The sequence below is a fragment of the Uranotaenia lowii genome, chromosome 3, assembly GCF_029784155.1.
Source record: "Uranotaenia lowii strain MFRU-FL chromosome 3, ASM2978415v1, whole genome shotgun sequence".
NCBI classification, from domain to species: Eukaryota; Metazoa; Arthropoda; class Insecta; order Diptera; family Culicidae; genus Uranotaenia; species Uranotaenia lowii.
In genome coordinates, this window is record NC_073693.1 from 300,817,324 (window position 1) to 300,841,971 (window position 24,648).

Consider the following 24,648-nt stretch of genomic DNA (forward strand, 5'->3'; position numbering starts at 1 on the left):
TATTCAAAATTTTCAGTTTTTTAACGATATTTTTTCAGGCCGAGCTTATTTAAGCAAAGTATGTTTGAAAAAGTTTTGAGTCACTCAAAATCAAATAGTTTTGGAACACACTTAATAAAAATATTCAGACTGAAACGAGTTAGATTTGGAAAACTAAGAAAATATAGCTGTTTCCAAACACCTGTATCTTTCTAGTTCGGATGATTTCGGTTCATTTTGTAGTTGCATCAAAATCAGGCAGGTTTCGCCGTTATAAAAACATGGAGTTAACAACGTTTTGTAGCTGTTTAAATGTCGTATTTGACGTATTAGCATGTGTTGACTCGACCTGGGCGAGTACAGCTTCGGGTGAGTACACCAAAACACGGATCGACCATTTTGTGACAGGCAATCGTAATCGTATGCATGGTAGGCGATCAACTGGCTGTCAAAAAGCACTCCGTTTCCACCTTCCACCACTGAGAAACTTTTGGTACCCCTTGTCTACTTTTCCTTAAAATGCATCCATCCGTAGCTGTAAGCGCCATGGACTCGACGCGACGCAGCGCACGCGTTTTTTCCACTTTCCGCGAAAATTTTAAATTTTTAGTTTTCTTTAAGTTTTGAAACTTAAGAAAATATTTGATAAAAAGCTGTTACCGGATGGCCGAAGGAAGATGTATTATACCGGAAGTGATACACGACATGAAAATTTGTGTTTTTTTGGGAACCACCGGCGTGGGCGTGCGTTATAATGTTGTTGTTATGGTACTACGCAAAATTAGGTCTCATGCAATTGGAGTGAAATCGAATATTACACTGGCTGGCTTATATTCCAATTTCGTGTTTTTTCTTCGCTGAAAATGTTTCAATTATAATAGGGTAGAAGCACTAGTTATTGAACAGGTACCAGATATTGAACACTAGTAAAACATTTACCAATTAAAACAATAATATACAGTAGAAAAATGAATCAAAATTCGTTGTGCCACTGTTGAAGCATTTTCTACCTATGTTAAAATTTTTATCAAGAATCTCGGACTCTTAAAGCCACAATCCCCGATACTTGAATATGTGTTCAAATTTTGGCTTGATTTTTCGACTGGATGAAGAAAACAGCCTATTTTTGATTGGGGGAAAAATTGGATAAAAGACAAATAAACGTCTAAGATAATGAAATAAGTGTTTTCAACTAAGTCTTTTTGAACGATTTCTGGAAGAGTGGCAGCCTTTATTATCCTTATTTTCTTAAAATTTAACAAATTAAAGTGTTCAATCATTGGATCACAGAAAACGCCAATGTTTCAATTTTTGAACGTTCAATCTTGTAGTACTCGTTTCGTAAAGAATTGCATGTACCAGTTATTGAACAAACATCGGTTGGTGTTTGGAAATGTAAACAAACTGTTTCTTGGTTGCTAGCTCAACCAAAATCGCCCCTGCAAGGCATACTATCAAGCGAAATACCCCTAAATATATGCAATGATATTCAATGTTTACGTGTTCAATAATTAGAACATTGCCTGTTCAATATTTGAATCATTGTGTTTAATCATTGGGACAAAAGTAATTTTGAATAAATAGGCTTAAATAATAATTTCAAAACATATTTCCACGAAAAAAATATATCGAATCGAAGCAGAGAAATAAGCTTAAGCTACGCTATCAAAATTTTATCAGAAAAACCTTTCGTTTTTATTTATTGGCCTCAAATGTGTTGAATCCCAAAGATGGTGTTCAATATATAGTGTTCTTACGTAGAGTGTTGTTTTGAGCGTGGAAAATGAAATGCATTGGTTCAATATCAAATGTTAAAGAATATGATTTTTTGTGCTATCAGAAAATTTCACCATGTGATTGACAAAGCATGTTGTGGCTTGCTGTGATTATTTGAAATACCATTTGAAACAAATGAAAAAAAAAATCGAGGAGTCCGTGGCGAAAAATGGACAGCAGACTACTGGAAGAGAATATAAAAGTGTGTAACGTCACTTCAGGCAGACGATGGATTTTGGTGAGAAGGTTTCATGTTGAAATTTGCCAATCCTATTTGCCATGCAGAATTTCCTATATTACCCTTCTAATTCCCATCTGAAACAACTTTATGGATTATATGAGTTCTCTGCCCCTTAAGAGTTTTTTGTTGTTTCAGACCTGTGTGTAGTCACTCCATGCTATGCTATGCTATGCTAAATGTGTTTTGTCGGTTACATATATTGAGATAATGCATCAAAATAGTGCTTTTTCAGCCTCAATTTTACGAACAATCGGCAACTAAATAAGATTGTCGAAGACAGCTAAAAGATTGGACCTACGGTTTAGAAGTAAGTTTTTTTTACCTCACTTAAAGGGGGATTAATAAAAGAATTCATCAATTTTTTTTATAAAGGTCATTCTATTGTAAAACTTTTTCGAAGCTATCTAGAAGATAAAATGGAAAAAAAAAGTTATAAGCAACGATCACGTTATTCACTTTTTGGAACACTGTGCAATGGTAGCCCCATTTACAATGAAGCTATCCTAGTTTTGTGGCATAAAAAATTATTTTTTATTAAGAACAAGAAGATTGATTCCTCGCAATACATTGGAGATATTATAAAAGTTCAAAAGTATTTGAAAGTTTATTCATGAAATCCGAGAGAGAACAAAGAAAAGTTCGAACACTTAATCATAAATTCTATTTAATAAATAATAACTTTCCTTTTTTAACCTATTCATGCATAATTTTAGTTCAGTTTTTACGAATTTTTCAAACCCTGGGATCCAAAAAGCTTCGTTTTGATGCACAATTCATCCATGTTTTTTGCAGAATTTTGAAGTAACATTTTCATGAGTAAATTTGGCTTTTGTGTTTCTATGGGAAAATTGAAAATTATGTTTTGAAAAATTAACATCATTATTGTTTCTTCTGTGGAACCGAGCCAGTTAATGGTTTGTGTGCCAATTTATAGATTCTTTAAAATTTTAATTTTACGCTGAACAACTTTATCAAAGATCGTAACTTCGTATCTTATTAGGCAAAAAAGTTATTAGCCGCTGGATAACTTTCTTATGTTTTACTTTTTTTACAGAAAGATATAATTATCGGTCTCTTTGGGAGATCGTCAATTATGGGTCTTAGACCTACTTTCATAGGTATCTATCGATTCAAGTCAAAGAGTTCTGACGATGTCTGTGTATTTGTGTGTATTTATGTTTATTTTCATTGGTGGCTCCAGAGAAAGTGATTGCACTGATTAAAAATCAGAAGAAAAAAATCACAGTGCATCAATCTACATGAATTTTTACCTAAGAATTGAATTTTCTTATAATTTATGTACATTACATTATTTTTTTTTTTAATAATTCACATTTTATTTCCAATTCGCAAGTCGTAATAAAAGTAATAATAGAAACAATAAATTCAGATTGAAACCCAAAACATCAGAATTAAAATGGTAGACAATTTTGAATTAATTTCAATTCTTGGCTTGTAATGCAAATGTTGATTTTCAATCTAAATAAAGGAATCGTATGAGGTATGTATTTTTGATTTAAAAAAAAATTGAGAATTACTTCTTAATTTGTAACCTTATTTGTTGTCCTTATTTGTGGCTCCAGAGAGTACATAATAATACCTGTTTTTGAGACCAAAATTACACATTAAATATTCTGTATCCTTTCTAAACTGTTATACTTAGCTCTAAAAACAATAAATCTGGCTGTGTTTGAGTCAAAAAATCACCAAATTTTGAATTTGAAATTTAAATCTAATATATGCTATGCATGAATGAATTTGTCTTGTGGAGAGAAAAAGAGAAAACAAGCTACAAGCGATACAATAAATTTGTTTGCCAAAAAACCCTTCACCAACAACCATTTGTAGGAATCAACTTACAAAGATGGCTCCAACTTGTCACTCACGAAGCAGGTAGGTAATTGGTGCTGAATAATCATACTGCAGTGTAATTGAAGCAAGAATTGTGGCAAAGTGTGTGGTTTTCTCGCTTTTCGTCTAGAGAACACAAAAAAAAGTTATGCACTCGAAAGCTAAATGCTCCAATTTTGTGCTATTAACTGGTCTGGTAACATCAAATAACGACGACAACGACAATGATGATGACGATGTTGACGATCGCTTATGGGCAGCTATTCTGTGGACTTGAAAGTGAAATATTCAAATTGTTAATTGTGTCAGACAATTTTTTCTTTGCGGACCATTTATTTAATGGCATTGGAGGTGTAGTTAGGTGTAATTTGGAAAATTCATTCAAGCAATGGAATAGGTGGGGCGATTATGATAAAACATAGATTGATGAACTTTGGTTAGTTTTCCTCAAATTATGGTTTGAATCTATAAATAGGTGATTCTGTTGCTGATTAAGAAAAAGCACACGATCACAATAATTGGAATCCTGCATTTTTAAGGACTTAAACGACTTCCTACTCTCTTGATTATGTCTACATCACTTGACAAGAAATGACGTTATAAATCAAATAAACGATTTCATTATGTAAATTCCTGTATATTCCTGAGATTATTACAAACGCGATAAGACATTCCCGGGGAACATAAAGTTATAATTGAATTATCATCAAACCATATTATGTTCACTACTTGTTCCCCCTCGCTCTTTTCAAGGAAATTGTTTCTCCCGGGCTTAAAATTTCGCAATAACGTGTCGCAAACCAGAAGACCTCGATTATAAAGTATCATCCTTTAAACAGCAACAGCGAGACAGAAGCTCCCGGAGGCAATCTCTCGGTGCCATTTTCTTTCCCCTCCAAAACACAAACAGAACAGAACACAAAGAGTCGAAACAATTCGACGGAACGCTCATCGAATGAATCGGGGCAAAACTATATTTACCCAAGCCGCTCGCAGGCATTCTTCGTTCATTTTGCTGCGGCTGCTGCTGTCAGCTTAGAAATCCTCGCCTGTTTCTCACCTAATTAGCACAATTAACGTTTGATTTTATTACAAGCCGACCTTACCGAGAGAGGCAGCTTTTCCATCCAACAATGAATGAAGCGGCCTTCCCACTCCACTTCATTCAAGTTTCGTTCAATGACACAAGACAGAAACCAGTCGGTGACTGCTGGCAAGCGATGGATACACACAAACACACCATTCACAGCCCAGGACAAGCTCGGTCCGTGCGATGTTCCGATTTGGCCTAGAGGGAACATTTCCAGATCGAGACATCAGAACCCTCAGCTCAGCCAGTCGAGTCTTTGTTTGTCAGATGCAACACTCGGAGGGTATTTTAAATTCAATTCTGATTAACAGCCTCCTCTAGCTCACTCAAACCCTCTCCCAAAAAGATTTTAAGAATTTCAACCCAGTTTTAGGATTCGGATGCTTTGACAAGGCAAGATATAAATTAATCGATCCTTAATGCTGCTAGTTCTCATATCCATCTATACAGCCAAAATCGTGACGTAGCAATAATCAGGAAGGAGTTGCTAAAGTAGGGTTTAAAATTCATGAATCTGGAAGACACATTTATAATACCTATGCAGCTCTTTAAGAGAAAAAAGTAAATTATAATCCGACACCCTTCCATCTATCATAATTTACGAAAAAAGTTGCAAATAGTGGATTTTTCTGCATGAGTTGTAAATTACGTCGAGTGCTAAAAAAATCGAGTTTTGCAAAGAGTGCTATACACATTTTTTTCTATACCGCAAGATACTCTTCAAAATCAGATTTTTAACCTTCAAAAATAGTTTTTTTTTCATCCAATTCAAAACAGTGTCATAAAGTTCCTTGCTCATATCGACACTGTTTTCAAACTGTACCAAAAAGTTCTCCGTTTTAACATTCTTTTCAGGTAGGAAATGAAAGCCATTTCAAAACCAAACTTTATAACAAAAAAAACAAACATTTTAGTGCGGAGTGGTAAAAACTATCCATGGAAGACCTCCTTTGTCTGAATTCATTATCTCTGAATCAAGTTCAGAAAGTTTTTTTGAGTTTTTTCGGTTTGCAGTCTTGTTTATAGCAAAAACGACGTATTGATTTACGTTTCCAACGTTTCGATCCTTATTGGATCTTCTTCAGTGACTAAAATAGTGTTTATTTGGTTAATTCTACTGATCATAATTAATGCTTTCTTACCGAAGAGATGTCGTTTTCTTGTGAGTGTCGACTCGGCTGGTCGTGTATAGTTGTCTTTTGAGCTGTTTTCCGAATAATTTAATTAAATTCGTGCTTTTAGATAATGTGTAGTGTATCGACTTACTGCGTACAGATGTTTGCGGATAAAAACCCGTTTGTCTAGTATTTTTGGGATAAATTTTCCACAGCATTGAACTTTTAGCACAGTCTTCACCTTTCATTTATTTTGTTTTGATCAAAAAATCACACGACCAGCCGAGTCGACACTCACAAGAAAACGGCATGTTTTCGGTAAGAAAGCATTAATTATGATCAGCAGAATTAACCAAATAAACACTATTTTAGTCACTGAAGAAGATCCAATAAGGATCGAAACGTTGGAAACAAAACTGCATGCCGAAAAAAACTCCTCGAAAAAACATATTTCCAGTCGAATTTTTCTACCATAAAAAGTTTAGAAAGAATCGAAAACGAACTTTTATTTGCACTCATGCACTCATGTTTGTGATATAGCTCAGTTTTCAAGTCAGTTGCCGCGAGTTCAAGCCCAAGAGTAAACATCGATCACAGTTATACCGGATAAGTTTTCCATAGTTGTCCGCCAACTGCAACGTTAATATAATACTACCACTGGGATACTGGTCCATGTCGTACAAAGCGACTTATCCAGTACTTCCCAGATGCGTTTATCTCATATTTCTGTCTATTGGAAATCAATGAGGTTGTATCTGGGAGGAGGAGAAAATAGGTCAAGGTAAACTATAGCATGCAGAGTTCAGAAATGTTTCAAGTACAATCATTGGAAGCAAATGTTTTGAATCTGAATCTGTTTTGAATAGTTGCTGTTATTTTTGAACTTTTGGAGGTATTTTCTCTCGAGAAGGGTATGTCAATAGCGTATATGTAATACATGCATTTGCACAAGCTGTATTCTTTCATATTTTCTTGTTTTGCTAATTTGGAATGTGATTTTTCATTTAACTAATCTCTTTGTCGGCTAGTAACTCCGTTTAATAAAATCTCTTCACATGTGTTCAAATGCTAATTTTTTTTATGTACGCATCGCTTACGGTCCCATTGTTTTTGGCTATCTGTTAATAATAACCGATGGGAAATCATAGAACATATGTATCTAACTTTTTTTAGAATTGACACATGTGTCAAGATCCCTCAGCTTTAAAATGGTTAAAGGGTTAAGAAGAGCCAAAACTCCTCTAACATCGTTATCTGATATTTCGTTATCATACGCCCATCCTGGTTCTGGAATCCACTGCTAAAGCTTCGTGCAGTGTTAATATTTTTTTTTTAATTTCGCTTGTTTCAAATTTTACGTCAGAGAAACTCATTAACTGATCAATAAAATAAAAAACAAAAAATATATAAAAACGAAACTTTGCGTTCTGAAAAAATTGAGAATGAAAAAAAAATGGTTAACCCTTAAAAATTTCTATTTGGATAGGCTAAATGTAAACATTGTCATTATGAAATCGGTTATTTGCCCTCATTGAAGCATCCTGGGTAGAACATTTTTTGATCATTGTAAATTCAAATCTCATGAATCTTGTAGTTGTGAATCAATTATGAATGATTAATTCCAGCTCATACCGTCAACTGGGGCAACATGAAACAATTTTTAACTTCAATGGCTTCTAAAAAACTTATATTCACAGGTGATCTCACCCCTTATGCATAAAAAGTTTTGAAGATGATGGGACATCCAATTTGCGTAGTTAGAAACATTATTGGTTTCTTTAGTTATTTTCTAGAAACATGCGATTTTCACCCTCCTTAGAAAATGGGGTAGCTTGTAACAAACTTTGTTTTCATTGAAAAATCTTATGAACACGTATGAAAATTTATAGTTTTTAATATATTTGCGATGCCTTAAGGACCATTACGCATGAAAACACCAATTGCAGTTATTTTTTGCTCTGCATACATTTAGGGGTTAAAAAATAGTATGAAAATTTCTTCAAGCTGAAATCATAAAAATACATGTTTGGATGAAAGAAATTTCAATGTTCACAAACGCGTGATACAAAACATTCATATTACAGCACATGGAAACGAGATTTACAAGGTGTTTCTTTGATTTGCATTTTGTTGCATTTTACCCCAGACACCTAACTGAATTATATAAATATTTATTTAAAAAATTGAGTGATTATTCAAAAAATATGTTTACACCAACAGCATGAGGAAACCAGTAAAAAGTTTGTAGATAATATGTGGTAATATTATCAAGCCAATCCGTCACACTGGGTAAAGTTTTTTACGTCATCGAAAAATGTTAAAAATTTTACATTTATTGCTTTAAAACTTTAAAAAACAAGCTTAAGATGCGAGAAATTATGTTATTGTCATTTTATAATCATTAAAAGATAACTTATTTACATTTACTAATTTACATTTAATTAAAAATTGATTCAGCGTGGTGTTATATAAATGTTGCATGATACCCCGTTTGACGGTATGTAACTGTTTTTCGTTTGCAAGACAACGTTTATGTACAATCGTCTATCCTGTAATAAGTGTATCTAATTCTAAGGATTTAAACTAAAGTAACCTTCTGTCATTCTTCACTCAAAACCTTCAATGCTTCAAAATCCCTAAAAGGATCAGCTTTATGCCATGTATAATATATTGAATTAATTTTCTAATCCTTTCTGTGGTTTTCTGGCTTGTTAGGCACATATATGATGAAATCTGTGAAAAAAGGCAAGGCACAATTTTCCTTTTTTTTATAACCAGCCGCTATTAAGCCTACGCCATTTTATGATACCTGAAGTCTCAAATGCCATACAGATGGTAAAAATACTATAGAGCAAACAACAAAAATAGTTTTTTATGGTAATAATCAGGAGAACGTTGTTTTCTTGAACCAGGTAAACTAAGATTTTTTTACGCGGTAAAAATTCCATCGTTAACGCATAGGACTTGGAATATTTTCGCTCAAAAAACGTGTTGATTCGCGAGAGCCGTGTAGAAGAATCATATCCACGGCAAAAAAAACCGCATAAAAAGAAGCCGTGTTAGAAAAATTGAGCAAAATTAATCCGCGTAAAAAAAGACCTTAGTGTATCTTGAAATTCACATCAATTTTCATCCATGACAGCTAAATTACTGTTCAAAGAACTTTACCCCAAACATCATATACATACACATTAGACTGCCCCAAATTTGTATGGGAAATTTAAAACCTGTGAAATGTTATACGCTGCAGGCTCAAATTGATCCTGGGCCTAGTACAAGATCTCATGCCAAATTTGGGCCAGATCGGACCACGGGAAGGGGTCGCTCAACGAGCCTGAAGTTTGTATGGGATTTTGAGACATTTTGTTCGAGAGGAACATGAAAAACCAGTTTTTCGTCGATAACTTTTGCCTCCTTCGACCGATTTCTTCCAAAAACGGGTTTTCTGAAAGTCTAAATTATGACAAACATTCCATCCGAAGATTTTATTTCAATTAAAGTTAAAATAAAAAAGTTATTTAGCTTCAAAAATTGGCTAACTTTTTTAAGGGTGATATTCATCAGTGTTCTAATGAGGCGACTAAATGTCCGACCAGAACACTCAATGTGAAATGCATGCCGTTTCGTCAAATAATGACCGATTTTAACCATTGTTGTTATGCTCGATTTCAATTTATGATGTTTTTCAAATATTTGAGATTGGATGATATTCACTTGATAGTTCGGAAAGAAGAAAGGGTGGAAAAATGCTTGACAATTGAAAAAAAATTGCATAACCACAGGGGCTTAGGAACATGACTGAACGATTCCTCTCGTTCAAAATGTCTCAAAATCCCATACAAACTTCAGGCTCGTTGAGCGACCCCTTCCCGTGGTCCGATCTGGCTCAAATTTGGCATGAGATCTTGTACTAGGCCCAGGATCAACTTTAGTCTGCACCGTATAACTTTTTCAAAAGTCGGGTCATTTGAGGCAGTCTAATACACATATATGTACATTCTTCAATGAAATGCTCTTCAAGCTCTAATCTAAATCGGAATAATCGTGTTTGATAATACCGGTCAAACGGAATGTTGGAAAAATATTTTAATAAAGTTCATTGAAGTTTAAATGTAGTTACTTAATTTATCTCAGTTCTTCCTCAGCCTCGAGCGCGATCGGTCGCTTTTCGTTTTCGGTCCTCTCAAGTCCAAGGCTATTGTTTCTTTTTCGAACTTGAACGGTGTGAAGTGATAGAGCGGCGCGATGAGTCCATCGCCGGGTGAACCTCCAGATAGGACAATACCAGAGTGGATGGATCCAAAAAATCTGCATGGACGCCTATACTACATGGTATTGAAAGCAGCAGACGGACATAAACTTCCTCAAAATCCTTTTGTCATCGGACGGTCTGTAGAAAAAACCTGGAAAGTTGAAGGATTTTTTTAGATGAAATATGACTGGTACGTGATAAAATCGAGGAGCAAGGATCAAATCTGCGCTCTGGAAAAAATAACGAGTCTGATCGATGGCACCCCGATCGTTATCGGTCGCCATCCTAGCTTGAACCAACGTAGGGGAGAACTGTACAAGACGCACCAGCGAGGTAAAATGGCCCATGCCATTCTTTCTCAAAAATACACTAACCTTTGGCTCCGAATGGTGTTTTTCTTCATTATTATTGTAGCAAACGAGCTTTTTCATCATTTTTTAGATGAAAAGTTCACAAAAATGACTCTAATTCTTAGAAACAGAAGAATTTATGGATTGTGCCTAAAACTTGTTATTTTTTATGGTTAACATATAAGGTTTAATGGTAAACCAGTCTGCGCTATCTGATCCAACTGCAGCTTTTCGTTATAACACTCGTATGCACTTTTGAATGGCTTCTAATATTTTATTATATTTCACTAACTTTCCACAAATTTTAACTAAAATTAATCATAACAAAATTGGGGCAGAATGCCCGCAAAACCACGTGTTTTAGGCTAAAATTTTGAATGCTGTTAACATTTGAGAAAAACCAAATGTCAAAACAAAATGTCTTTCTTTTCATTTGCTGACTCCTAAATTACGATAAGAATGCATAATTACAACAAATTTCGTCCTTGTTTGAGTTAAAAACGTGCACCAATATTTGACTCGAAAAAATTATCTGCCGCCATGTTTGCCGCGATATCAGTCAAGAAATTGAATTTCGTTGCCTACCTGAAGGCGTTTTGCCTATAAGGAAATAAAAAAGTGAATTTTGAAAAGCAAAATTTTTGTTAAATTAAGCAATAAAAAAAGATTTTTTGCCAAAGTATGGATAGTTTGCAAAAATACGATGCACATGTAATAAAACATTTGATGTTTCAATAACTATATTCCGTATAATCTTTGTTCCATTTCTCACCACCCCTTCTGTATGGTGCGTTCTGTCCACTAGTTTTGGCGTTCTACCCCGCGGCTTGTTTTCGGGCTGTTTAAGATTTTCACAAAAATATAACCAAAATCGTGTTTTTAACATATTATTTCTTTCTAATAAGATGTAAATATGATCCCTGAATCGTCGTGAACTTTCAATTTGGTTCATAGATGATGGGTATCGCTGTAAATAGCGATTATGCTTAACTGGTGCGTCTTGTACAGTTTTCCCCTAAATGCATTGTGATGTGCCAAGAAGTCGACGGAATGGATGAAAAGCAGCTGTTATCAGAATTGTCACCCCAAAGTGTGATTGACGTGCAGAAAATTACGAAAAAAAAACCCCAACTGGTGTCGTTGGTACCTCAACATTAATATAGACCATCAACAGGACGGTGATACCTGATTTTTTCACTTTGGGTTCCTCCGAGTGAAAACCCGTCTGTATTATCCGTTGCCGTTGCTGTGTCGCAACTGCCTTAAATACGGACATACAAAGAAGAAATGCGTGAGCCCCCTCTCCTGCAGTAAATGTCACTCGACAGCCCACGACAGTCAAAACTGTAAAAACCACCCGTACTGCGGAAAATGCATGAAAGATGGTCATTTTCCGATCAATAGATCGTGCCCAACTTGAATAGCCGAAACAACAGCTATTAAAATCAGCACCGAGCAGAATATGACGATAGCAGCCGCCAAAAAATCGATCCAGCAAACCAACAGCAATATCACATTCGCCAACGTGGTCAAGGCCGACCAGAAACAGCAGACAGAAAACAATAGGAAACCTCAACCACCAACCGAGCCAGAACAGAAGGAAGACAAAAACCAGTAGCAGCCACCACAACAGAAACGGACCAACACCATTGCTTCACATTTGAAACCAGCCTCTCCTCCTCGGAAAAAATCACCCCTCAACCCTCACCAACGCAATCGTCGGATGAGGCTGAAGTTACACATCGCGGAAACGCAAATGATTCCCCCAGTACCCGACCAAGAGAACAGATAATTTTAAAACCCCTTTCACCCCCCCAACGCTCTCTTCTCTCTCCTTACTCCTTCCAACCTCCCCCTAGTCTTAAGAAAACTCCTGACCCTCGGCCAACAAAAACTTGTGCTAAGAAGTAAACGGCCTAATAAAATCGATTTGAATAAAAAAAACTTAATATATCGGCCATATCGATGAAAAGTAATGTCCTTTTTAGTAATATCATCTTAAGAATATGAAATTTTATAGACGGATAGAAAGTTAGAAGAAATGAAAGATGGTGAAAATGACCAGGTAGATTTTTATTTTGAACATTGTTGTCACATACCAAATTTTTGTTTAGCACGGGCCAAATAGTATAAATGGTAGATACAGATAGAGTTGCATATATTACGGCACTTTAGTAGGCCGTTCTATATGTGGTTCGCCCCACAAGCGGAAACTTGCTTTGCGTACGAACAAAAATATGGTAAGCTCCCTCAATGTTCCGAAAATCAATCATTTTCTATCAGCCATGCTTAACTGCATTCAGAGTCAAAAAATCGATATGTATCAGTTCTGAGCGATGCGTAAAGGTTACAATATGATTTTTAATTTTTCGCTTTGCGTAGAACAACAAAAACATTACTGAGTAACCGCAATGAACTTTCCAGCATGTGCTACGGCTTTTTTCAACATTTGGTCCTGGTATTCCTTCAGATTTTCCTTCTGAGACATTTATGATCGTCTATCAATAACGAACATTATCAACAATGATGCGAGAATAGGCGTTATTGAATGATTGTGGGAACGACGTTCAAAATTTATCATCAAGTATGTCGATCACCGTTGATAAGCCACGTGACGTATATCAACTGTAGGCCCCGATGGGTCATTGTATATTTTTATGTATCTAGTTAGTGTTGATGTTCGCCAAGCATTCAACGGATACGTTCACCACGTGCGTATCACAGCACTCGGAGGTGTAAGTATTCTAGCCTGAAACGAATCCTGATTGCTTTTCTTGAGCGATTTTCCGAACATTGAGCTCCCTTTAACTCAGAACGGATCTATCGATGACTTCTCAGTTTGTTATAATCGCGTTTCGATACAACCGGGGTTTGGTTGCAAATTAGTACGGTCGATAGTCTGATAACGGACTACCACCGATTTGCCATCAAAACCCGGTTGTATCGAAACGCGATTATAACAAACTGAGAAGTCATCGATAGATCCGTTCTGATGTGAAAAACATCAATGATTTTCTTCTAGATTATTCGAATCACATTGTTTTACTATTAGTAACCAACCAGCATTTCAGCTAAGCTTAGCCCTGCCATTTTGCCGCTCAACTCGGGCATTTCCGGTGGATAACAACACTCCAACGGCATTTACGACCTCGGCCATATTTTTCGCACACTTACGCTGATCACTTCGCATTATGCGATTTCCTGTTGTAGTCCTAGCCGGAGTATGACCTTCTTTTGCAACGAACGTTTTGTTTTTTTTTTGTCGTATCGTCATCACCGTGTGATTGCGTGGCGTATGAAAGATCACATTCTAGTTGGTTGTTTTTTTTCAGTTGCTGGTCAAACGGTCATCATTTGGCATTCCGTGATATTGTTGTTTTCCGTTGGTAGAAAGGTTGCTGCCTAGGAAAATTATATTCTGACTGACGGTGTTGGCCGCGGAGAATACGAAAACACTTTACCCCCGTTTCCCGTTCCCTCTAACCTACCCGCAACTCAACAACGAACACACACTTCACTTCCGGCTCCGTAAGCTCTTCTCTTTCTCAATGCGCTCTGCTGCTAGTTGGTTGTTGTTGATGTTGCTGCTGTTGTTGATGTTGTTATTATTATTGGTCGTGGTAGTACATATAGCCTCACTTTTATGATTATTTTATTGATTTTATGATATTCCCTTCCACCCACGTCGACGCCGCGTCGCGATTATAGAAACTTTCGTATGTACGGAACTGGACCGTAGTAGGCCGAACCGTGGTACATGAGGCACCTTTCCAGCCTAGGCGGCTCGCAATAAAAATGCCGCCGTGTGCTTTCGATGATGACGATGATGGTTATGATGACGGCTTGAAGGTTCGAATGACTGACTGATGGAACAAAACACCCCCAAGTAGGCTGTGGGAGTGCGTCTGTTATTTATTTTTTTGTTCTCTTGAAAAACACGGAGCCCCCCTACGATTCCAGAAGTAAGATTTTCTGCACTATTTTTTACCATTCACGTATAGTGTAGCACGTTGCGAGAAATATATCACAAACAACTGCTGCTGCTCCTGCTTTTGGTTTTATTTATCCGGTCGGAGAGAAAAACAACAAGAAAGCACCTTCTCAGGACTCCCACCCACGCACAAACCGGAACACACACTTTTCCACCCCGATCCACGTGCACCGGAAAGATGCACCCACAGGAAAATACAACGGGAACAAAACACCGAGGAGTTAAGGAGAACGGATGGTCGCGACTCGTTTTTTAGAAATCCCAAGAAGCTCTCGAGGACCCTTCCTGCCAGCTTTTGCCTACTTTCAGGCGCAATCCACAAACCGGGGCTGGTTGGCACCGCACTGACCGTCGCAGAAAGTGGCACATTTTCCGTCCGATTCCGTCCGATTTGCAGAGAAAAAACTGGTAGTTAAATGAGACCGTTTTCTCCACTCCCCAACTTTTACTTTGGGGTCACTCTAACCTAGCTTCCTTTTTAGAGAACCGAGAAAACGAACCCGACTAAGGAAGGAAGGACCCAACTCTAATCGGATCTTTTGTGTTGCAGTTCTTTCAACTAAACTGGACCACCAGCAGCTGCTCCACCGAATGGGTGGGGGCTTATTGAGGGTGGTTTGGGGGTTGTGTGATTGCGAACCCGTTTTCCCGCCTCCTCAAGGTTGTTGTTTTGCTATATCCGGTGGTAGCTCAGTAGAAAAAGAAGATGGCCGGGGTCTCCTTCTGCACCACCGCCAGCAATAGAGTCCAGGAAGCGATGGAGACGATGACTACGGCAAACGGCAACGGAAATACGACGAAGACGACGACGACGAGCCGCCTGTAAATAAATAATAAGATTTACTCTCATTAGGACGTGGTTCGGACCAATGGCAGTGGAAAAATGCTGGACAGCGGAGAATTTGTATAGATACTACATATATGAGAATGTGGGTGGGTGTGTTTGTTGTTGTTGTTCCCCATCTATGAACGACAAATAAGTAGAGAGAAGGCAGTAGTAATTTGTGTTTTTTTTTTTCAACCCAGGACAGGGTTGTTCAGCCTTTGCGCAATTGCCGTGATTTAATTAGGTTTCCAACTGTCCGTCCAAGGCCGATGGCCTAACTATGAAAGGTTCACTAATATTCGACACACCGATCGGCCGAGGACAATTGTGGCCAATTTACGGAACGGGGTTAGCGCGGAACCAATTTAAATACTCAATGGGTGTGTAATTGAGCAACAAACAGTAGTACACAGAGCGTTCAAAGGTTTGTGTTCTATTTTTGTATATTGGCATTTAGAGGGTACGATACAAATGATGGCGATGCAGGTTGTAATGTTTAGACAGTTCGATAAATGTAGTTTAACTGATGGAGTATCACGACTTCTAGGCGAAACATATCTACAATTGTTTCGTACACTACAACAATACATCAAACATTAGAATTTATATTATCAAAGAAAATTTTTGAACTTGAAATTCATAGCTGTGTGAATCGAACTAATAAAAAGGGTTTTTTTTCATTGTGAGTTTGTAAAAAAATAGTAGTTGAAGTGGCTCCAGAGACTTATCTGTTCAATATTATTAGCACATAAGGCTTGTACCACTAAGTATAGGGTCGTTTTCTTTTATTTACTGCAGCGCTTCTAGTTTCCGAGAAACTCATATGACAGTGTTTCGATCTGGAATATTTGTTAACCTAGTTGTGTAAATTTTATCAGGATTGGTTCACGCGTTGAAAAGTTATCCTAGATGGAACGCGAGATAAGAGAAACCATTCTGCATAACCACGTTGAAAACCCATCATAGTAAAGGGGGTGATCGCTAAAGTTCTCGAAATCGACTGTGAATATCATGTTGAAACATAACCAGGATGCATTGACGGTGGATTTCGCTAAACGAATCAAACATTTAGGTGTAAAATTGGACCGGAAACTACTTGCAATGCAGCACATAGTTCAGCCGACTGCGAAAAATTTGAACATGATAGCCACCATTCGAGCACTCAAATCAGTTTCCACTACATCCGGGATATATCGGAATGGTACCAGACTCTGTTTTGTATTTTGAAAATCTGATGTTGCGAAAATGTGCCAAATTACGTATAATTTCCAATTCTAGTTTCAAAATGTATCAGGTGTTACTTAAACCATATGGACGGTTCATTGATTTTTTTAATAGTATGTTGACGCTTTAACCTCAGAGGTCTTTCGCGTTCCTTTTGTAAAATAACATGAAAAATCTACAATTATTACAAAACTAATTTCTTACTACTTCACAAAAAATTGAATAAATTTGTTTCTTTAAAAAAAACTGATAACTAGTTTTTCTTTACGATCCTCATTTGTTAAAATGTCTTGTAACGAGTCTTCAAAATTATTTTTTTCATTTTACTGAGTAGCATGGAACATTCGAAAAAAATATGATGGATAGTCAAACGAGTTTTACAAGTGCTACAAAGAGGGGGATCAGAATAGGGGATGAAAAGGAAATCATGGGTTAAACGACTATGCCCGATTCTCAGCCTAGTTAACACTTTCTGTTCATATGGGCATTTACGATTATTAGGCTTAGAGACATTATTCTTTACTTTGAGAAGATCAGGACAAGGATTTAAAGAGGTCCATTCAAGGTGCCATGTCTGCCAAATTTTTCTCTTGATTTCTGCTTTTGCATCGTCTTCAGAAAGCTCATCGAAGATTCTCCATTCTGATTCAGGAATCGGCATTCTCATTTCCCAAGTTTCCAGCATGTCCGGGTATCCAAACCAGTTCAATATCTTTATTTTCCAAAGCAGCCTCACATGATTGAATCCACGAATGTTTGGACTTAGCTGATTCTAAAGCCCTGATACAACTTGCGCTATCAGTGAAGATCACATTGCTAGGAGCATATTTTATCGCGAATTTAATTTCCATGATATTCGCACTGAAAACGGAACAACTTTTATTCAATTTTTTACTGTACGAAAATTCCACTGAATGTATTCCAAAGCCGGTATTATTATCTGTTTAAGAGCCGTCAGCGAATATAAGAGTATGGTTTGGGTATTTTTCCGCTATCAATTTATTATAAACGGGTTGAACTTTTGCTGAGCTATCTCAGGCCTTGACTTGATTTGCTGTAGACCAGATTATTTTAGGAGGATGGTAATTCCATTTGGGGATACCCCATTTCTTAAAAGAATTTCTCTTGACCCACGGATCACTGATCATTTTAAGAAATTTATCATTGTATTTCTTCTTACCTTAGCGTGCCTAATGAATGCCATTTATTATCAAAAATATCTTCCAGGACTTTCATACTTTTAACTTATGGAATAGAAAGGCTACTGAGTACCACATTGGGTAACTGCCCTCGATGACGACTGTTCAAACAGGTGTGCAAAAGTTGACATTTAGGAATAGCTATATTGAAGCCAACTGATAAGAGCAAATTTTGCGTTTTTTCGGCACTATTTTGAATTTTCGTCCTTAATCTCATTCTTTGTTTTAGGTGGTAATTTCAACATTTACAGGTATAACTTCAAACAATGGATTGATAGCAACCAAGAAAAGAGTAACGGATAAAACAGATCCTTGTGGAACTCCACGGGCTGTTGAACGTGTAGATGATAGATACGATCCTATGCGAACTTCGAATGAACGGTCGATTAAAAGTTTTGGATAAGTTTTAACATTCGACCGGAGAAATTCATTTCTGTCAATGATAACGAAATTTCTATTTACAGTTCCATAAGCTTTAGAGATGTCGATAGATGTTCTTTTTCAATAATTGGCTTATCAATAAACTCTTCCAATTCTGAGAAGTAGACATCTGTCCCCAGACATGCCCGGAAAGCATATTGACGTGGGTCAAGTAGGTTTCTCTCTACAAATTCATTGATCAATCGTTTGTTAGTTATCCGTTCTAAAACTTTTCCAATACAGCTAATCAGGGATATTGGACGATAATCTTCTGGAAAGCCTTCTTTTTTATTTTTCTTGGGTATAGGGATTATAATAGACTCTTTCTATGGTATGGATCCTGATTTCCAGATATTGTTAAAAGTTTTTACTTTTGCTGGAACCATGCTTGTCCAACACCTCGCAAACAGAACAGAGCAAAGAACGAACAACACTTTTATCATTTCGGTTTCCGAGTGCACTGCTCAGCCGATCAACGTTCACTTATCTTTTTGCCGAGTGCGCCCGATTGCGGTTGCTCTGACGGTCGGGTGGACGTCGCTCGCTCTAAAGAAAAGAGAAGGAGCTGGCTAGAAAATTGTGCTCTAGCGACGGTGCTGTGTAGCTCAGTGTATCCAGCCAGAAAGATTTCAATGCAGGAATGTTTTCTTCAAAAAAAGCCGTTATGCAGTGCGGAACAGTGCATCAGTTGAAGTGGTCCAATGTAGGTTTATGTATGAACTATTTTTGTACGTAGCCGGGCCGGGCATTCCTGGCAAATTATTTGAAAAACATGGTGAAAACCGGGTAAATAATCTGAAATTCTCCATTCCATAAACCGAGCATTATCCGACCAAATCTGAGGACATTTATCTAGTGAAGAAAAATGACTTACATTTTTCTGTCGCAACACATCAGCAGTGTCAAATTTATGTTTAAAGCATACGAAGGAAAGTTTTGGTTAGATTTTTGATGAAATAAACTTTCACAAACCCAATTTTTGACAAACAATTTTAAACTGAATTTGGTTTTCTTGTTTCATTTTCCAAATAATGTGGATAAAACTGGGTAAAATCCAAGTAGTTTTTTCACAATATCCGGGCATCCTCAAATTGCTGTATACTTAGGTTTATGTACTTTTAATATCGCATTAATTTACAAAAGCAGCAATTCGAAAAGTAACATTTACTAAAATTATCCAAAAATCTTTGTCTTTTAAACAAACCGTGAACATTACGCGGGGATCTGGGACAAATTTTAATAATAAAACTTTATAGCTTTCACAAATCGTAAAATTTAGGATTTATCTTCCTCAACCGCTACGCTTTTGATATTTTTCGACCGAAGAAAGCTTTCGTAGCTAATCATTTGTCCTGGTGCAGAACATCAATCTAGAGGAACTCGCTCAGGAATGAAAAAATAGGTGTTTTGGGAAAAGTTGTTCATTCGCATATTTTGATATAAAATTTAAAGGCGAGAGATTTAAAAATAACAATAACTTTTTGAAGAGCATTTTTCAAGTATTTTTTTTAATTCATCCGTATCTCCTTGGGTTAAGTTTGTAGAAGAGTTTTTACCTTGTGCCAATAATTATAAAGAATGTGAAGTGTAATGAAGATACAGATCCTACAAAAATAGTATTCCCTTTAAATGAGATGATGGGATTTGAAAGAAAATGTGTGTTAAAAGTAGTGGGCGGCTTGAAAAATGGCGGTGGAAATACGTACCCGCAACGAATTGGTGTGGTTTTAGTTTCTTTAGTTGTTTTGTGTGGGAAGATTAAAGTTAAAATAGTTTGATTTACGAAAGATATTAATAGTGCGGGAGGGGAAAATTTGGAATAGTGATTTGGTTGGAAGAATTACCTATAAGTTTGGTGAAAGAGAAAATTCTTGGGCTTAATTACATATCGCGAGCGGGAGCTAATTCTTACGTGGCAGTGAAACATTATCGCTGACTAATGAATCAAACACACACACATGAGCTCAGCTGAGGATAGAGATGAAGAAAAGTTCGGAACTTGGACGCTGTGTGTGTACCTATATTGAACGAACGTGTACAAACATGTTTGGGATCGCAGCAGGCGAGTGGTCACTTGCGTAACAAGGCAGAAAATATCGGTGAGGAAGTTCTGGTTGTATTCTCTCCTTCTCTTCTCTATCTTTCCGATTCCTTTTCTGTAGCTAGAGGTGCCAACTTTAACATAATTTTATTCATTTTACACTGGAAATTCGCAAAACTTTTCTTAACACTGAATCGAAAAACCGCCTCAAAGATTTGCTTCACGAGCGAAATGTGTTTTACGGTAAATACTATTTTTTTTATCAATTGCACAAGTATCATAACTTTATGCTCGTAAATCTATATTTTACCTTGTTGTAGATATGATTTAAAACTCGGATTTTAATACATTTTTAAGATTAAAATGCACTAAAGATTAAATTGAAGTTGTAAACTATCGTCCTCGAACATTCTTTTCAATCCTCAATCTTTTGTTATGATTCTCAAAGATAATATTATTTTTCCATAATTTACACTTTATTAACTACACTTCTTTACACCGTCATGGTCAAATAACATTTTAATGATTTCCGTAGCCATCATGTAGATATCACTAAAGCAAAGAATGTAATATTGTATTAAAAAAATCTTTCTTGTCAATTAATATCAGTTCCATTTCAGCAGTACTACCGTTAGATTTTATTTAAAAATATCAAAATTTTAAACTCCCAGCCTAACCGGTACAAATCATAACTGGGAAGATTATACTACAATTTCATGTTTCAAGTCGTCTTCAAAAATTAATGCAGATTGAAACTTTTATACACAAATTTTATCATGTTATACCGTGTAGTGGTGTGTTTGTCTTGTTCAAGGATTATGGTGCTTTGGTCGGAGCGCGAGAGGATTTGAGCATGTAATTGTGCCTGGGTTTCATAAAGTGAATGTTATTATTGCCTTACAAACCTTTACGCAAAGCAGTTTGTCTCGCATTATAGTCGTACGAGAGCTAGGTGGAGAACATGGTAGAGCGGTTTCGTGGTGTGGTTGACGCGTTGACGTTTTTCCACCCAAGTTTTGTCAGTTCCAAATGGCCATTTTCTAACAATTTTTTCATGTGCTTTGTTGTATTTTATTGTATTTAAATTTATAAACATATTTTCCGCTTTCAGAACCCAGCTAAATACAGTGACTTGTTATCTTAATTGAAAGCTTTTCAAAGGTTTCCTAGCCATTGATTAATTTTTAAATTTGACTTGTCGATGATGTTTCCATTATTATTATTATTTTTTGTTCGGCTAAGATTTTCGAGTGCATTGAACATAGATTTTGTATCTACTGGCAAAATTAACTCATCGCAAAATATAGTATTATAGATCTTTTTTTTTTTATATATTTTCGAAACTTTCATTCCAGGATAAAAGCAGAATATAGGAAACAAAGTCAGAAATTGATCACAATCAAATATCAAACGATTTGATGTTTGAAATAATTGTAAATAAAGTAGCTTAGTTGAATTGATATTGGAAAAGGATAGTTTGAAATTTGAATTTTCATAGATACGGGAATCACCTGAAAAATTATTTTATCAATTTGTTATTAATGAATTTTTACTCTTGTTTAAAGCATTATAATAACCGTTAATTTATCATTCAACAGCAGTGTGACCTGACCAGAGCATCCAACTTTGGGTTGCAACATGTTATCTCCCTATTAGTATCTGTATATATCACAAAAAAAAATTAATGAATATTGTAGTTTTCAGTATGAAAGATAGTGGATCCAATGCATTGTGTGGAAAATATAAAAATTACTTTTTAAAATTTCAGCCATACCATTTTCATCATTATCGTACAAAAAATCAATTAATTGATTGTATTTTCTATTTGTCATAAAGTCACCTATTTTACTTTTAGTTTAAACTCAATCATTCACTAAAAATTTTATTCATTATCTTAAGTAGAAATTGAAGTCAAATTTTTCAAATTCGTTGTAAACGCAAAGACAGTCACTCAGGTAACAAAACTTTAAAAGTTTTCAGGACTTTTTACGGTACACCGGAGAATTATTATGCTTGCTTTTCACTTTATAATTTAGATTATATTGTTTGTTCCTTCATTAATTATTCGCTCTTCATTTCAGAACTTATTTATTTTGAGTAATTATTTTCACTGTTATTCTTATTACTACCAGATTGTGAGTACTTCCATGATTCTTTAAATAAACAAAATATAAATCATCGAAATTAATATAAAATTTAAGTATGATATGGTTTGTATGATGATTTTCTTCCTTACAGACCTTTCCTTATTGACCATAAATGTTTTTAAAATTACATTATTAATTTTCTTATGTTTATCTAAAAATGTTAATATTATTAGTGGTTAATGCAGGTCATTTTATCAAATAAAAATTAAAATACTGTAGAATTTCTTCGTATGATTTTCAAAAGTACATATTATTTACTTTTTGAAGATCATTAGAAGGTTTCATTTTTTATCACTTTTATTATCATTATTATTATTTACTAGTTTGATTATTTATTTATTTTTTCAATTCATATTTTTATTTATTTATACATTTTTTTTTATTATTTATATATTTATTACTATTATTTTATTTTATTTTTTATAATTTATTTAATTACCTTTTTATTAATTTTTATTTATTTATTATTTTTTTTGTTATCTTATAAACTGAAGTTTAATCATATACAGCTGCAGCTCCAGAGATCCTTTTTGAAGTGCCTCTTCGTTCAACAAAAGAAGTTGTCGAAGTGTACTTTTATATGTGCCTAATTGACCCTGTGTATTATATTTTATGGAATGGTTGTGCATGATCAAACTTCGTATTTAATTAACATCATAAATCATTACAGGTTATCTGGTGACATCTTGAATACTTTATCCTTTATCATTCACTACCATTGATTATCCTTATTAATTATACATTTTTACTCATCACAATTATAATTTATTGTATTCATCAAATGCACTGTATATCATTGTCATTTTCCTGGGGTTGGGGGGATGCATCAGGGCATCAAACAAAGGGATTGAGCGCATGGGTATGGATCTGTGGCAGTCCTACTCGTATTAAGTTCTCCTGCTGTTTGACGCGCTCTTCTAAAAACAAATCTTGGGGGCGGGGACTACAGAGACTTGCATAGTGAGTTAGTTGTATATTCGGCGATAACTTCTCGAGACCAATCGATCCTAACCCTTCGGATATCGTAAGTTACTCTACTTACGCATCCATTCCCTTGAACGTCTCATCCAGCAGTTATTAACTGGATATATGGTAACTTACGGTGACTTGTTGATGAAGCCTTAGCCACAACTGCGGTACAACCGTGCACCCAAGGTGGCTACCATACATACATACATACATCTCCTTGGGTTAAGTTTGTAGAACTTTGATATGTTAAGCAAAGTTGTGTTTTTTGTTGAGATAAATAACTTTGTAGAAGAAACTTAAGCTCTAAAATGCAAAACAAGAAAGTTATGATTTATATCTCGCTATTGGTGGACTTCTAAACTTTATATTTCATATCAAAATATGCGCTTTAATGTACAAAGCAATGTTGTCGAAAACACCAGCATTCTATCTTTACTACCTTTGGCGTTATCAATTTTGTTCCGTAAGATTTATGTTCTGCATTGTAATTTCTGACGCACTTCCAAACATCGATCCAGACGCAGCCGATGAAGACAAACTGAGTTTTCTGTAAAGCTTCTCTTTCGCCCGAGTGCGAACGAATTTATCTGCACCGAGAACGCACTTCATCAGTTTGCTTGCTTCTCTTGCCCACACTTGGGTGGACGCTTGGTCGCTCTGGAGGTAACTGAGCATTTTTTAAAGATTCTCCGTTTGGGAAGAGCACAGCGAAAAAAATACACGCTCTTACTCTGAACGGGCAAATCTGAGGAGCGATGCCAAGCATGGCTGGAACATTTAGCTAAATGCCAATTAAGTTCATTAAGACTTAAATCGCTGTTGTAATCATGTTCATTTTTATTATTGTTATCTGTTTCAAAACTTAAATCTTAGAAAAAAAGTTTCAAAACTAAAAGACTCTGAATTAAATGTTATTTCAGTTTGGCTACGACCGATTTCTTCAAGAAAAAATGGGCAGAGTACTAGTTTTTTTTAGAAATCTGAGCTTTTTACGCCGAAATTTAATTGGAGTTGCTACTGGGTGGTTCCACCAAGGAACGCTTCTACGATTGAACAAACCAGAAGATCTAGAAATGCTAACAATAAATACATAAGTTGAACTAATTCATCTGATATGTAAATTGGCGTTTAAGAAGCCCATAATAATGAAAAGTTTCGGTAATTAGTCAATTAGTTC

General features: G+C 35.7%; 1 protein-coding gene across 6 annotated transcripts in view; it reads right to left on the bottom strand.

Annotated features, from left to right (window-relative positions):
• Positions 1–24,648, bottom strand: part of LOC129751236 (protein tipE) — a 154,393-nt gene that overhangs the window by 68,771 nt on the left and 60,974 nt on the right. For 2 of the 6 annotated variants that reach the window (XM_055746610.1, XM_055746607.1), the window contains exon 2: positions 14,143–15,465. The exons of 2 other annotated variants lie outside the window; for them this stretch is intronic. The gene's annotated coding sequence lies outside the window, so the exon portion shown is untranslated. Of the gene's footprint in view, positions 1–14,142; positions 15,502–24,648 lie in introns of those variants that run through there. 2 more of the 6 variants (XM_055746609.1, XM_055746608.1) reach the window with 2 other exon arrangements.